The sequence below is a fragment of the Mustela nivalis genome (genome assembly GCF_964662115.1).
Source record: "Mustela nivalis genome assembly, chromosome: 2".
Taxonomy (NCBI): domain Eukaryota; kingdom Metazoa; phylum Chordata; class Mammalia; order Carnivora; family Mustelidae; genus Mustela; species Mustela nivalis.
In genome coordinates this window covers 107,633,535-107,651,207 of record NC_139021.1, presented here as the reverse complement: position 1 = coordinate 107,651,207, position 17,673 = coordinate 107,633,535, and the positions used below count along the sequence as shown (strand labels likewise).

The following is a 17,673-nucleotide window of genomic DNA, read 5'->3' as shown; positions in this document are numbered from 1 at the left end:
GAGAGATCACAACTAATTGAGGAAGTAGAAACAATCATCAGAAGTTATTATCAACAGTTATGTGCCAATATGTTAAGCAACCTAGATGATATGGATGCATTTCTGGAAAGCTATAAACTCCCAAAATTGAACCAGGAAGAAATTGACAACCTGAATAGGCCGATATCTAGTGACAAGATTGAAGCAGTGATCAAAAATCTCCCAAAAAACAAGAGCCCAGGGCCTAATGGATTCCCTGGGGAATTCTACTGGACTTTCAAAGAAGAAATAACACCTATTCTCCTGAAGCTGTCTCAAAAAATGGAAGCAGAAGGAAAATTTCCAGACTCTTTGTATGAAGCCAGCATTACCCTGATCCTCAAACGAGGCAAAGACCCCACCAAAAAGGAGAATTTCAGACTAATATCACTGGTGATATGGATGCTAAGATTCTCAACAAGATCCTAGCAAATAAGATCCAACAGCTCATTAAAAAGATTAGCCACCATGACCAGGTGCAATTCATCCCTGGGTTACAAGGATGGTTCAACATTCGCAAATCAATCAATGTGATAGAACAAATCAATAAGAGAAGAAAGAAGAACCACATGGTTCTCTCAATTGATGCAGAAAAAGCATTTGACAAAATCCAGCATCCGTTCCTGATTAAAATGCTTCAAAGTATAGGGATAGAGGGAACATTCCTGAACTTCATCAAATCTATCTATGAAAGACCCACAGCAAATATCATCCTCAATGGGAAAAGCTCGCAGCCTTCCTGTTGAGATCAGGAACATGACAAGGATGCCCACTCTCACCACTCTTGTTCAACATAGTATTTGAAATCCTAGAAACAGAAATCAACAAAGAGAACAACAAAGAGAAATAAAAGGTATCCAAATTGGCAATGAAGAAGTCAAACTCTCTCTCTTTGCAGATGACATGATTCCTTATATGGGAAACCCAAAAGACTCCACCCCCAAACTACTAGAACTCATACAGCAATTCAGTAATGTGGCAGGATACAAAGTCAATGTACAGAAATCGGTGGCTTTCTTATACACTAACAATGAAAATACAGAAAGGGAAACTAGAGAATTGATTTCATTTACTATAGCACCAAGAACCATAAGATACCTGAGAATAAACCTAACCAAAGAGGTAAATGATCTGTACTTGAGGAACTACAGAATACTCCTGAAAGAAATTGAAGAAGACACAAAAAGATGGAAGACTATTTCATTCTCTTGGAACAGAAGAATAAACATTGTTAAAATGTCTATACTGCCTAGAGCACTCTATACTTTTAATGCCATTCTGATCAAAATTCCACCGCCATTTTTCAAAGAGCTGGAGAAAATAATCCTAAAGTTTGTATGGAATCAGAAGAGACCCCGAATTGCTAGGAAATGTTGAAATGTTGAAAAAACAAAAATAAAACTGGTGGCATCACGTTACCTGATTTCAAGCTTTACTACAAAGCTGTGATCACCAATACAGCATGGTACTGGCATCAAAACAGACACATACACCAGTGGAACAGAGAGAGAGCCCAGATATGGACCCACAACTCCATGCTCAAATAATCTTCAACAAAGCAGGAAAAAATATACAGTGGAAAAAACACAGTCTCTTCAATAAATGGTGCTGGGAAAATTGGACAGCTATATGTAGAAGAATGAAACCCGACCATTCTCTTACACCATACACAAAGATAAACTCAAAATGGATAAAAGACCTCAATGCTAGACAGGAATCCATCAGAATCCTAGAGGATAACATAGACAGTAACCTCTTTGATATCAGCCACAGCAAATTCTTTCAAGATATGTCTCCAAAGGCAAAGGAAACAAGCAAAAATGAACTTTGGGGACTTCATCAAGATCAAAAGCTTCTGCACAGCAAAGGAAACAGTCAACAAAACAAAGAGGCAACCCACGGAATGGGAGAATATATTTGCAAATGACAGTACAGACAAAAGTTGATATTCAGGATCTATAAAGAACTTCTCAAACTCAACACACACAAAACAGATAATCACATCAAAAAATGGGCAGAAGATATGAATAGACACTTCTCCAATGAAGACATACAAATGGCTATCAGACACATGAATAAAATGTTCATCATCACTAGCCATTAGGGAGATTCAAATTAAAACCACATTGAGATACCACCTTACACCAGTTAGAATGGCCAAAATTAGCAAGACAGGAAACAACGTGTGTTGGAGAGGATGTGGAGAAAGGGAACCCTCTTACACTGTTGGTGGGAATGCAAGTTGGTGAAACCACTTTGGAGAACAGTGTGGAGATTCTTTAAGAAATTAAAAATAGAGCTTCCCTATGACCCTGCAAGTGCACTAGTGGGTATTTACCCCAGAGATACAGATGTAGTGAAAAGAAGGGCCATCTGTACCCCAATGTTTATAGCAGCAAAGGCAACGGTTGCCAAACTGTGGATAGAAACAAGATGCCCTTTAACAGACAAATGGATAAGGAAGATGTGGTTCATATTCACTATGGAGTATTATGCCTCCATCAGAAAGAATGGATACCCAACTTTTGTAGCAACACGGACGGGACTGGAAGAGATTATGCTAAGTGAAATAAGTCAAGCAGAGAGAGTCAATTATCATATGGTTTCACTTATTTGTGGAGCATAACAAATAACATGGAGGACATGGGGAGATGGAGAGGAGAAGGGAGTTGAGGGAAATTGGAAGGGGAGGTGAACCATGAGAGACTATGGGCTCTAAAAGACAATCTAAGGGTTTTGAAGGGGCAGGGGGAGGAAGGTTGGGGGAGCTAGGTGGTGGGTATTAAGGAGGGCACATGTTGCATGGAGCACTGGGTGTGGTGCAAAAACAATGAATACTATTATGCCGAAAAGAAATTTTTTAAAAAGGAATCTGTATTTTGGTTTGTCTCTTTTTTCTCCTTTATGTATGTGTTTGTTTCTTCAATTCTACACAAGAGTCACATCATATGGTATTGTCTTTCTCTGACTGACTAATTTCACTTAGGATAACCTTCTCTAGTTCCAGCCATGTGGCTGCAAATGGCAAGATTTTATTACTTTTTTGCCTGAGTAATATTCCCGTGTGTGTGTGTGTGTGTGTGTGTGTGTGTGTGTGTGTGTACACATCTCATTTCATTTATCACTTTATCAACAGACACTTGGGTTGTATTTTGATCTTGTAAATAATGCTGCAAGAAACAAAGGGGTGCATGTATCCTTTTGTGTTCTTGTTTTCATGTGCTTTCGGTAAATACCCAGTAGTGTTGTTGCTGGATCCAGGGCAACTCTATGTTTAACGCCTTGAGGACCCTCCATACTGTTTTCCAGAGCGGATGCAGCAGGTTGTTGTTCCACCAACTGTGCATGAGGGTCCCCTTTTACCACACCCTCCTAGCACCTGCTGTTCCTTGTGCTGTTGATGGGAGGCGTTCTGACAGTATGTGGCAATATCTCATTATACTTCTGGTTTGCATTTTCCTGAGCTTGGGTGATGGTGAAACAGCTTTTCATGGGACCATTGGCCATCTCTATTTCTTCTTCAGAAAAATATCTGTTCATGTCTTCAGACCATTTTTTAACCAGATTACTTGTTTTGGAGGTGTTGAGTTGTATCCATTCTATATATTTTGGACACTATCCCTCTATTGCATAGGATATTTGCAAATATCTTCTCCCTTTCAGTAGGGTCTTCCTAGTTCTCCTGTGTGGAAACTTACATATATATATATATATATAGTCTCAGTAGTTTATTTTTGCTTTTCTTTCCTTTACCTCAGGAGACAGTCTAGAAAAATGCTGCTTGGTCCATGTCAAGAAGTTACTGTCTGAGCCCTCTTGTAGGGTTTTAATGGTTCCAGGTCTTTCACTGAGGTCTTGAAACTGTTTTGAGTTTATTTGTCTGTATGGTGTAAGGAAGCAGAGTAACTGCATTATTTTGTGCGTGGCTGTCCAGTTTTCCAAAACCATTTGTTGTAAAGACTGTCTTTTTTCCTTTTTGATATTCTTGCCTGCTTTGGGGAAGATTAATTTGGCACACAACTGCCAGTTTATATCTGAGTTTCTGTCCTGTTCCCTTGGTTGCTGTGTGTATTTTTGTGCCAGGACCATTCTGTTAGGATGACTACAGCTTTGTAGTAGAACTTGAAATCTGGAATTGTGACTCCTCCAGCTTTGTTTTACTTTCTCAGTATTGAGTTGGCTGTTCAGAATCTTTGCTGGTTCCATATAGATTTTTAGGAGTGTTTGCTTGAGTTCTTTTTGTTTAACTTAAATTCAATGAGCCAACTTAGAGTGCATCATTAGTTTCATATATAGTGTTCAATAATAGATCAGGTGTGTGTAACACCCAGTGCTCATTGCATCCCGTGCCCTCCTTAAGGTCCATCACCTAGTTACCGCATCCCCTAGCTACCTCCCCTCCAGGAACCCTCAGTTTGTTACTGTAACAAACCCAACAGTTTGTTTCTGTACTGAAGAATCTCCCATGGTTTTTCTCCCTTTCTGATGACTTCCCATTCAGCTTTCCCTCCCTTCCCCTCTGATCATCTGTGGTTTTCCTTCTATTTCGCATAGGAGTGAACCCATAAACCAACTGTCTTTCTCTGATAGACTTATTTTGCTCAGCATAACACCCCCCAATTCCATCCAGGTGGATGTGATGATAAGTCTTCATCCTCTCTTGACCGAATAGTATTCTGTTGTAGATATGAACCACATCTTCTTTATCCATTCATCTGTCCATGAACATCTGTGCTCTTTTCATACTTTGGCTAGAGAGGATAATGCTGTAATGAACATTGGGGAGCAGGTGCCACTACATTTCATTCAATCTGTGTCTTTGGGGTAAATACCTAGTAGTGCAATTTTTGGGTCATAGGGTAGCTCTGTGTTTAAGTTCTTGGAGAAACTTGATAACATTTGGCAGAGTGGCTGTACGAGCTTGCTTTTCCACCAGCAGTGTAAGAGGGTTCCCCTTTCACCATGTCCTCGCCAACATTTGTTTTTCCCTGACTTGATAATTTTAGCCATGCCATCTGTTGTAAGGTGGTATCTCATTGTGGTTTTGATTTGTATTTCCCTGATGCTAAGTGATGTGGAGCACTTTTTCATGGGTCACTTGATCTCTTGTATGTCCTTTCGGTAGAAAGTTGTGTTCATGTTTATACCTATGTCTTAATCTAGGATAGGGGTGGTCCCAGGAGCATGGAAGGTGTGATCTGCTTAGGTGTGGAGACCTTCCCAGATGTCTGAATTGAGGGCAAGAGTTAAGGAGAGTATCAGGCTCAGGCTTTGCATTCAGTATGGTATGGAACTATAAATAAGCAGGGATTGGTTCAAGATTTTATTCAGATTTCTTCTCTAAATCCTTTCTGCAGTTCAAAAGGCATGATTTCTGACTTTGTTGTAGGATGAGCCCTCTGCTTCACTTAGGTGTCCCCAGTCCCTGGGGATCTGGAGCCATACCTCTGGGCATAATCCTTTAAAAGCCAATTTAGGGTTAGGGTTGGGGCCTAGGATTATGGCAGGTTTAGTCTGCCAACTGTGTGGCAAGACTACTGAAGGGCTGAGTTCAGGGCATGGTCAGGGTTTGAGTCAGGCTCCAGGTTTGAGTCCAGCCGGCACTGAATGTGAGGGTTGCCTTAGGTGGGCATGCAGATTTCTCCTGCTCTGAATCATTTCCAGAGTTCCAAATGGCATGGTTTCCTTCTGAGTGGCAGGTGGAATCCTCTGGATTTGCTCAGGTGTCCCTAGTACCTGGGACTTTGGCATCAGATCTCTGGGAACAGACCCATCTGAGCCCAACCTAGGGTCAGGGTTGGAGTCAAGTTTACAGTCATGGTTTAGGGTCACAGGTTAGGGTCACAGGTGAAGGTTAGGGGTTTGGGGTAGGGTTAGGGTCAGGGGTTTGGGTAGGAGTAAGTTTAGAGTTGTGCGAGGGTTAATTTGCCTTTTTTTTTTAAGATTTTATTTATTGGGGAGGAGTCAAGATGGCGGAGAAGTAGCAGGCTGAGACTACAACAGCTAGCAGGAGATCAGCTAGATAGCTTATCTAAAGATTGCAAACACCTGCAAATCCATCAGCAGATCAAAGAGAAGAAGAACAGCAATTCTGGAAACAGAAAAACAACCACTTTCTGAAAGGTAGGACCGGCAGAGAAGTGAATCCAAAGCAACAGGAAGGTAGACCCCGGGGGGAGGTGCCGGCTCCCCGCAAGTGGTGGAGCAATGGAGCACAAAATCAGGACTTTTAAAACTCTGTTCTGCTGAGGGACATCGCTCCAGAGGCTAAACCGGGGCGAAGCCCACGCGAGGTCACAGAAGGATCGGGGGTGTCTAAGTGTCGCAGAGCTTGCAGGTATTGGAACCGGAAAGCTGGCTACAGAGACAGAGCTGACAGTAAGATCACAGCTAGGGGTTACCTTGAACCGGTCGCAGGCTCGGTGAGCTCGGAGCGTGGCTGGAGGTCAGGCAGACAGGAGTAACTGGGCGCAGTTCTCTGAGGGTGCACTGAGTAGTGGGGCTCCGGGCTCTCGGCTACTCCTAGCTGGAGACCAGGAGGCCGCCATTTGTATTCCCGTCCTCCAGAACTCTACGAGAAGCGCTCAGGGAACAAAAGCTTCTGAAAGCAAACCCGAGCGGATTACTAAGCCCGGCCCCTGGTAAGGGCAGTGCAATTCCGCCTGGGGCAAAGACACTAGAGAATCACTACACCAGGCCCCTCCCCCAGAAGATCAACAAGAAATCCAACCAAGACCAAGTTCACCTACCAAGGAGTGTGGCTTCAATACTAAGGAGAGCAGCAGAATTCCAGAGGAGGAGAAGGCAAAGCACGGAACTCATGGCTTTCTCCCTGTGATTTTTTTAGTCTTGCAGTTAATTTAATTTTTTTCTTTTTCATTTTTTTTCTCTTCTTCTCCTAAAATTTTTTTTAACTTTTACCCTTTTCTTTTTTAACGTTTTTTAACTAGTTTATCTAATATATATCTTTTTTCTTTTTTATATTTTTCTTTATTCTATTTCTTTTTTTAATTCTTTTCTTTTATTTTTTTATTTTTTTTCTTTCTTTCTTTTTTAACCTCTTTTTATACCCTTTCTCCCCCATCACAATTTTGGATCTCTTCTGATTTGGTTAAAGCATATTTTCCTGGGGTTGTTGCCACCCTTTTAATATTAGATTGGCAGCTGACTTATCCACAGAGACCTGGCAGGCCAGAAAGAGCTGGCATGATATTTTCAGAGCACTAAACGAGAAAAACATGCAGCCAAGAATACTATATCCAGCTAGGCTATCATTGAAAATAGAAGGAGAGATTAAAAGCTTCCAGGACAAACAAAAACTGAAAGAATTTGCAAACACCAAACCAGCTCTACAGGAAATATTGAAAGGGGTCCTCTAAGCAAAGAGAGAGCCTACAAGTGGTAGATCAGTAAGGAACAGAGACAATATACAGTAACAGTCACCTTACAGGCAATACAATGGCACTAAAAGACAAGAAATGACAAGTGTTGACCTGGGTATGGAGAAAAGGGAGACATCGTGCACTGTTGGTGGGAATGTAAATTGGTCCACAAACAGTATGGAGGTTCTTTAAAAGAATTATAAATAGAACTGTCATATAATTCAACAATTCCACTTGTGAGTATTTATCCAAAGGGGAAAAAACACACTAACTCAAAATATATTGGCACCCCCATGTTCACTGATGTTCACTGCAGAATTATTTATGGTAGTTAAGACATGGAAGCACTGTAAGTGTCCAGTGATGGAAAAATGGATAAAGAAAATGTCACACACACACACACACACACACACACACACACACACACACACACACAGGAATACTATTCAGCCGTTAAAAAGAAGGAAATCTTGCCCTTTGTGACAACATGGATAGACCTCAAGGACATCGTGCTAAGTGAAATAAGTCAGACAGAGAAAGACGAATACTATATGATCTCATTTAGGTGTGGTATCTCAAACAAAAAAACAAAAAACCCCAAACAAAACCTAAACAACTGAGCTCATGGATACAGAGAACACAGGGGTGTTTACCAGAGGTAGGGAGGTAGAGGGGGAATGAAATGAGAGAGGTGAATTAAATAGTACAAACTTCCAGCTATAAGATAAATAAGTCAGGGGGATATAACGTACAACATGGGGACTATAGTTGATAACAATAATGTATGGTATTTTTTAAAGTTGCTAAGAGAGTAGATCTTAAAGGCTTTCATCACAAGAACAAATAATTCTGTAACTATGTGGTGACGGATGTTAACTAGAGTTAGTTTCGTGATCATTTTGCAATATATAGAAATATTGACTCATTAATGGTGTACATTGAAACGGATATAATGTTATATAGCAATTGTATTTAAATTACAAAATAAGAAGAAGAAATACTATAATACTCCCCAAAGAGAAAAAAGTGAGAAAGTATTTATATAAAAATTTATCTGAGCTGGTTATTAAAAAAAAGGCACAGAATACAGTTCATTTGGTTTATCTAATACAGTCTGTGTAGTACCATTTATAAAATTTAAAAGGTCTCATTTGAAAAGTAAAACTAGAACACCAAAATTGTTGGGCATCTTGGTTATGAAGCCATACTGCCCAGTGACAAAATCTGCTGGTTATAAAAGGAATGATTTTTTTTTTCTTATTATGAGTTACTGGGGTTATCCAATTTAAAATTTATCAGTCTTGCTTGTCAACATGTGGTAGTTGGGACAGCTGGCCAGCATTTTCTCTAGGAAAATAAGGAATCCCGCTTATACACAAACTTATTAGAACTAAACTGATGTTCTTTACCATTTTTGCATTTTTATAGAAATTGCAATTTACAAACCTTTTCCAAGGGAGCACTTTCATAGCCCATTACTTTTCTGATCTTGTGATGGCAATTATCACTTATTTCTCAGCATAGACAGACTATTTGACATTAGACCCAGAACATCTGAAGTCCCTTCTATGTTGTAATCACCAACTATAGGTCTTCAGATATTAAGCTGGTGAAAAAGCCTCAAGGGAGAAGTAATGTTTGTCCCCAAATATTTGAAGAGACGTTATGTGAAGGACAGTTTCAAATCAATTCATTTGTAGTGCGTCTGAAATAAGTCATTCAATAAATATTCGTTAAGGAACTACTAAGTGCTGGGGCACCTGGGAAACTCAGTGGGTTAAGCATCTGCCTTCGGCTCAGGTCATGATCTTAGAATCCTGTGGTCAAGACCCGACATTAGGCTCCGTTGCTCAGTGGGGAGTCTGCAACTTCCTTTCCCTCTGCCCCTCCCACCCACTCATGTTCTCTCTCGCAAGTAAAGAAATAAATAATCTTAAAAAAGAAAGAAAGAAAGAAACTAGTGAGTACTAGGAGCAGTATTCGGAGGTCACACATGGAAAGATTTTCATTCTGTATAGAGAAGAGCTTTGTAAGATTCATGTCATTGGACTCAAGTGGGATTCTTTGGAAAGAGGTGATTTCTCAGTTGCTGATGTTTCAACAAAGGCAGTATAACCATTTGTCATCATACATGTAGAACACTTAGTATAGTTTGCAGCTTACAGGAGAGCCAGACTGAAGGTCTCGAGACCTCAACCTGACCCTCTGGTCTAAGTTTGACCACTTCTTTATTGAGGGTTAGATATAGTAGTGTCTCTTACAAATGTCTTTACATGTCTTTACAAAGATATTTTAGAAAGGGACAAACTCATACATAAAGAACAACCAACAGTGTTTTCACATTCAAACCAGAAAGATCTGATCAAATATGTCTAGGAGCCATAATTTTCACCTTCTATTGCCTCATTAAGTGATTTGGCATTGTAAAGTGAGGACACTTTACCTATGGTTTAACTTATAGGATGTCCCAACAACCCAGTCATAAACATGAGCTCAGAGGTATTCAGGGGCAGGTTAAGTGTACTCAAAATGCCCATGGGCCAGCTCTAGGATGGTATCAGTAATAACATCTGCAGAGGGTTCACTGTGTCCTGGGTGGGGTGTCACACATGTTGAGTTACCATCTCTGAGATTGTTCCCTTTTTGAGAAAATACAGCCAGTAATGGTGCATGTCCCCAAGTTATTATCCAAACCCACGAAGATAATGAAAGTTCTTAACAACATGGAAGGCATATCATAAACTCTGAATAAATAGCTACTATTACAGTCATCCCATTTGATTCTCATGATAGCCCTATGCAGTAGATAGCATTTCCATCCCCATTTTATGGATAAGTGAGATGAGGCTAAAAAAAGGCCTTTGCCAACAGGTAGCTTGAAAGAAATTGACCCCATGTTTGAGACTAGGTAGTCTGTCTCCAATGATTATGTTCTCCACTATAATGCCTCTTTAGGATGGCCTAAGGCCAACGTCTATAAGATGCTGCTTGGGACATTGACCAGAGGTTTATATAATTTGGCCTAAAGTTATTTGGAGAGGTGTATAATTTGAAGAAATGCATTAGTAGCCTCTGAATTTTAGCAATGGTATTAATAAAGGTTGATTCAATAGCACTTGATAAAATTAAATTATTCAATATAGTATATTACTACAGCTAACTCATGATGCTAGAGGACTAATTTTTGCTTCTCAGAGGGAAGAATATGAGAGATAAATGTTCACATTAGGCGTTCACTATAAAAATGCTGAAGTAATAAGCAAATCTGTCATCTAGTAATTAATAAGTTCACATATAAATTAAAAATCCAAGAAAAAAATAAGTAGGATTTTAAAGAATGAGCCTTAACTTAAATAGACACATTTATATAGATAAATATATACACATTATATATATACATTTATATAGATGAATATGCAACAAATATTAAAGCTCTTAAAAAATTCAAGGGTTTATAGGAAAAAAATGAGTTCAATAATTCAAATACAAATTTTGCCCAGCAGAAGTTATACTCACGATCTCCTCAGAAACAAGCTCGTATTTCTCTTGATGTTTAGTATCTTGGTGAACGTTGCATTTCCTTCTTATATACAAAACTTCCAATAATGGCCAGAACTACTCAGCCACTGATTAGATTCCATAATCTTAATATCTGGACATCACCTAATTATCAGAGGACAAACCTAAAAATCAAATACTGCATTAATTTTCACTTAGTATTGCGATCACACCTTTAATTTCTAACAACCACAAATATTGGCCAAAGGAGTCATGCCCAAAAGGGATTTAGGAAACATTAAAAATGATTCTTGATAGCTTAAACATATAAAGAATGTTGAACCAAAGGTATAAGACAAATGATTATGTAGTGTAGCTCAGATAAAGGGACCTAAGATAATAAAAGGTCTCCTCTTGTTCTTTAAAAATATGGCACATAAACTCTTCTGACTGGATACTTACATAACTTCCTGCAAATGAATGTAATCGGTAAGGATTAGCATTTTATTATGGTCTTTGATCAGGGTCTCTAACTCAGCAGATAATGATCTAACTCACAGAAAACCCCAGCTGCTGCCCTTTAAAAACATGTGGGTGGTGCCATTTTTTAATATAAAATCATTACTTGGAGTTTGAACAATGTAACTGTGTTAATAAATGACTTGTGTAGTTAAAAACTTAATATTTAAAAACATAGCTTATCCTTTATAACCACCATGAGCACCCATACTTTATAGTGAGAGAAAAAGAGAATTGTGTTTTGACTTCTTAAGATAATTTGCAAATTTATTTTTAGGAATCATCATTTTTTCAGTAGCACTTATGTTACCTGCAGAAATTGTGAAGAAATAATCATTGCCGGAAGGAACACAACGGTGGGCTATGACAGCAACTTTTCACCAAGTACCATCATAAAACTGAGCAGAAGTGCTTGATTTGAGCAAACTAGGAGAAAGGGCATAGCCAGTACCACAAGTATTTGCATATACTTATGTTTCTAATATCTCAGCTTCACTCAGCTCTGGTTGATTGTCATTGACAATAGGAGATTTTTGAAAAGAGAGTCGCACAATCTCCTAGGGTCAATGTGGAATGGGAAGGTGTTGCTCGCTATCCTAATGCAGTCTGAATTTATGTTCCCAGCAGGCGGTAAAGAGCTTGACCACGTTTTTCATGTCATCATGTGTACTCCTGCAAAAGGAGAATGCAGGACGTGTTCCCTTGGCCTTTTATTGTAGCTGAAAAGCGTTTGGAGTCAGAGTGTGGTATATCTAAACACTAAGGATCTTGTAAAGAGACCCATAATTCTTGCCATAACAATGCAGCCAATCGGCCAATTGTTTCTTTATAAGTACCTTAAATTCTGATTCATTAGGGGTAATTGTCGTAGTCATAGAAACTAGAAAAGAGGAGTTAGGGTCCAGTGTGCAGCATATGCTAAGGGCCATGAGGAAACATATTGCCTTTTGTACTATATCAGCCCCTCTAACCTCCCTCACCCTGCTCACTGTCCTTTTCCCCTTGCAACTGTCCTTCATGTATACACAGGTCTCAGCTCAGTCTGTATTTTCCTGACAGTGCTTATCGTTTCTCTGTATTGGGCTTCGTCCTTTTATATGCACTGCAATGGAACCCTATGGTCATCCCCATCATAGGACTTACTGATCAATGGGCTTTGTCAGATCTCTTCCCTGGCACACAACACACACACGTAAACTCCGTAACTGTAAGGGCTTCACCTTGTTCAATTGCTATTCTATCCCCAGTGCCTACCCCTTGTCTGGAACAAAGTACACAATTCATAGGTATCTGATGAAAAAAATCATTAGGGAAAGAAAAAGAATTGCCAAGTCATCTATACACATGCATAAGCATACCAAATACATTTTGTAATATTAAACTACCTGGTGGATATTTTAAAAATCTGATTAATGGAATGTAAATCAAATGAAAAGAGGATATCAAAATATACACTAGAAAAATATATGTGTTAAATTATTATGATCTCTTATTTTTATACTCATAAGAGATTTTACTAACGATTACAGAAAGCCATTTATAAGCTGCTGAAAGAAAAGTCATAATTTAGGAGTTGTACCAATTGTTCCACAGATACCACCTTGACCACACAGTCTTTGGGTTAGACGTTATCAGAATCCACCGATGCAATTAATGTGTGTATCTTTAATTAGGACACATGAAAACATGACTGTGGTGTGGAAAGTGTCTTTGAGTGAGACTGTACTGTTGAGAGAAGTCAAGGGCAGGAGGAATGGTTGTACCTATATAACCTTATGTTAGGTGACTCAAGGCAAAATACTTACTCACTGGGCCTTAGTGTGTGTAATAAACTCTATAACAGGAACAACACCCACCCAACTACCTGGTGGGCTTCTCACAGAAATATCCTGATTTTCTTTTGTTGCTTCCTATCTTTTCTTCAAGATTCGGGGTTCACTCTAAATGTCACATCCGTGGTCACATCTGAATCTCCCTGTCGAGTCAGTGGTTCCGTCTCCTCATTGTTCTAGGTCCTTATTGGTCCTTGTGCACTGACACTTTCCATATTTTAAATCTAAGCTTTTTTCTGGTCCAGATGGTGTCTGCTGAGAGACATAACAGATAGGTAGTTGAATGAACCCATGAACAGAGATCAAAGGAAATAAAACAAAAGCAAATGGTTTGGAAAACTTAAAGAGCTAGAACACAGAAGATAGTGTTTTCAGTAGTGTCCATAAGACCCCTAAGGTGACACCAGCCTGCAGGTGCTGTCCCATATATAGTGGGGGAATTTCTCATGCTTATTTCTGGACAGAGGGAAGAAGAGTACAGGTCTAAATGGATGGCTTTAGTGTCAAACCCACTAAGATCAACAGTCACCTGTTGTCTCAACGGATTTACATCAGTTTGTAAGGCAGGATGATAGTGCCTTCCTCTCAGATGGCTTTTATGAAAAATAAGTAAGTTCTACACTCTCCATTGCATCAAGCATGGCATAAATTCTTGGTAAATTATCCTTTAAATTTTTTATAATGAGAAATTTGACCAATTGCTGAAGGCCTCATTCCCCAGTTTTTCTTTTGAGTGCTTATTATATGCTTGAAGCTCTCAGAAGCCAGAAAGAAGATCTTACAAAGGGCAAGCAAGGTTCGTGCTCTCTAGAAGCTTTGGTTTGGAGGCACAGGAAGGTGTTAAAGAAATGAATATAAGTCTTGGTGGATTGTACAAAGGGCTTGAGGAAGTCAAGGGCTCTTTGAAATAGAAGAGACACACTATTTAGGAAGGACAGGTTGGGAATGTTCCTCCAAGGACAGAGCCAGGGCCAGGTGACAAGAAGGAGCCAGCCTTATGAAGAGTCCGTGAAAAAGGGCAGGGGTAAGAGCAAGTTCAAAGACCATGAAGTACAAAAGGCCTTGTCACATTGGAAGGACATCAAAGAGGCTGGTGTGGCAGGGATCTGATGGGCAAGGGTGAGAGACAGGAGCCACCCCTAGGGCTCATTTAATCTGTGATAAGCAATTCTGACTTCATTTGAAGAGTTGAAAGGCTTTGAGCAGGGGAAGGCCTTAACTTGTTATATATGCATTAACAACCAACCTAGAAGCTGTGTTAAAAAAAAAAAAATGGGGGGGGGGGTAAGAACAAGAGCAGAAACACCAGTTGGAAACTTCTGCAATGTCCAACTGAGAGATAATACAGGTTTTGATCAGAGTGGTAGTAGAGAAGGTAAGAAGAACCAATTCAAGATATACTCTGTTCTTACAGAATTTGCTAACCCACTTGATTCAGCAGGGATCGGGATGGAGGTAAGAGAGGAAACAAGGGTGATCAAAGGTTCTTGCACTGATGGTCTGGGGGAAAGTCATGATGACTGCATAGACGAGAACTGTAGGGTAGGAACAGATGAGGGGTGAAGGTAGGAAGCCAATGCATTCATTTTTTCATATATTTGACACATTGATTATAAGTAGGCAGTTTTCTTATGGAGACTGGAGTTCAAGAAGTACTGTATTGGAGACACAAATGTGGCCATAATTAGTATACAGATGGCATCTACAGATGGGATCACCTAGAAGAGCAGCTCTCAATTTTGGTTACACATGGAATCATCTAGAAAACTTTTAAGTACTGATGGCCAGTCTCCAGTCCCCATCCACTGAATCAGCCCTAGGGTGCTAACCAAACCTTGGCATTCAATAACAATAACAACAAAACCACTTTATGTTAATTCTGATGCATTTCTGAGACCTGAAAACCACCAACCCAGGGAGAAATTGCAGAGAGAGAAGGGAAGATGGTCCCAGACTGAGCTGTAAGGCATGGCAGTGCCTGGAGACCAAAAGGTCCCTAGCAAAGGGAACTCACAAAGAGCTGCCAGGTAGGCCTAGCAACAGATGTGAGCCCCTCAAGAGACTGTTAGGAAAAAGTGTGACTAACTGGCTTCAGGGTCACTAAAGGGTCAGGTATGGTGAGGACAGATACGGTGTTCTTATACTGATTTCTTATTGAACTGTATATACAAATGATAAAGGATACACATATCGGGTCCACGTTTGATTACTTTGTGTACATGTCCATATTCGAGTAACCATGGTCCAGGTGGATATATGGAACGTTTCCAAAATTCCATAAGGATCTCTTAGGCTCCTTGGTTCTTATCTCCCTCTCCTTTGGGAAGTGACTGCTTTCTGACTTGGACAGTATGGATGGGTTCGTTTTGCACATTTTAAAACTCCTTATCAGTGGAATTCTCTAGGCTGTATTCTTTGTATCTTGCTTCTTTTGTCCAACATTATTTCTGTGAGCTGTACCCGTCATTCCTTCCCATACAAGTGACTTGTTCTTTTTCTAATTCTACAGTCTGTGATTGTACGAATTTGCCACAATTCATCCACTCTCCTGCTGAGACGTAGTTTTCAGTACTCACGAATGAAGTTGCTATCCTTGTCTTTTAATGGACATACATTTCTCCTTTACTGGGTCCATTCTTAGGGATGGGATTACTGTGTATTAGGATATGTGCACCTCTAAGTTCATTAGATTTTGACACACAGTTTTCCAAAGAGTTGTGCTAACTTACACCTCCTCCAGCAAGAAATGAGAGTTCCAGTTTTTCTATATACTCTCTAACACGTAATTCGGTCATTCCTTTCCCTTTTAAACATTCCGGTAGCTATGAAATGATATTTCATTGCGGTTTTAATTTTCTTTTCCCTGATTAATAATAAAAGACATTTCGTAGACATACTGAACATTTTGATCTTCTTTTGAAGTTTCTGTTTCCATCATTCTGTTGATTTAATTGAACTATCTCTTTTTATTATTGATTTGTGGGAATTGTCCCTATATTTTGGATATTGGTCATTTGTCAGATGCATGTGGGATGAATGTTTTCTCCTAGTTTCCTAGGGGTTTACTTTCACTGTCTCTGAATGGTATCTTTTGCTGAAAAGAGCATTCATTTACATGAAATCTAATTTTTCTCAATTCTTTTATGGTGTTTCTCTGTAACATGTAAAAAATCTTTGCCTGCACCAAGGTCATGGAATTCTGTTTTCCTCTAAAAAATCTTATTGGTTTACCTTTTCACATTTAGGTTTACAATCCATGCCAATTTGATTTTTATATTTGTAGAGAGGAAGGGTCGATATTAATTTTGTTCCGTGCAATGCCTAATTGGCCTAGCGGCCTTCCCACTGAGTTACAGTGTCCCTTGGATTGTTAATCAAATGTGGGCCTGCCTCAGGGCTGTATTTGATTCCACTGACTACTCACTTTCTAAGAAGTGGCCATAATCTTCCCTCATATTCTGAGGTATTTTCCTTTATTTGTTGCCCCAAATTGGGAGAAGTGAGTGAAGCATGTGGTTCAAGACTCCTTCACACTTTCCCAACTTCTTGGTTGGATCAAATAGTCTAAAAGCTTCCACTCCACTCTGACATTTACATGCAATGCAATAGAACATGAAATTATTCGCTCCGAGACATCTGTCCTCTTGTAGGTATTCCAAATTCTCACACCCCACAGAGCATGATTTATGGCCTCCTCCCACATTCACTGCCAATGTTCACTGCTCTTAATCCTGGTCTTTCCAGCTCAGAAGGGCTTTCCATGTAGTAACTGAAGACTCACACCCATGTTGTAGCTCAGCATGGAATCTAGCTTTAAAGTAGAGGTGACCGCTCTGCTTTGAGTTAGTTGGCATGTATGAAACCAGTTGGATGAGCCCAGGTTGAGTCCAAAGTGCAAGCTAAATTGTATCACCTTTTGGCTTGAAAATTTGCAATGGCTCCCACCATCTGTTTGAATGGAATTCAAACAGAAAAGAATGTATTTCATCAACAGAATACGGATTTTTTTGGAGAACTCTCATGTTTCAGGAGTGGAGTGTTCCTAAAGTTCCCATTGCCAACTGATCTCTCATTTTCTTATGATTGTCTATTGTACTTTGGTGACAATAAAGTTTATTTGGCTCATGTGTCTCTGCTGTTCTGTATTGCTTCTTAATGACTTCAGAAAATGCTCTATTAACTCAACAAGATGAACTCCATTAGAGCACATATTTATATCACTATAGAACATGGCAAAGGGCTTTTCACTCAGCAGGTGCTTAGTATTTTAGATATTAATGAATTAGCTTATTTCCTGCATCATTTCACAAATACAGGAGACAACTCTTGGTGCTTAGGAAATGAGTTTATTTGACTGTCCCCATAAAATTCCAGTTCCTTTATCACTTGGCAGAGATAACATTGTCTTTACAGCTCCTCTTAGA

General features: G+C 39.5%; 1 long non-coding RNA gene across 1 annotated transcript in view; it reads left to right on the top strand.

Moving 5' to 3' along the window:
- The first annotated feature begins 6,088 nt into the window (after positions 1-6,088).
- LOC309859798 overlaps positions 6,089-17,673 on the top strand; it is a 144,160-nt gene continuing 132,575 nt past the window's right edge. Inside the window, exon 1 of the long non-coding RNA XR_014308913.1 lies at positions 6,089-6,141. This is a non-coding gene — a long non-coding RNA (uncharacterized lncRNA). The remainder of the gene's footprint in view (positions 6,142-17,673) is intronic.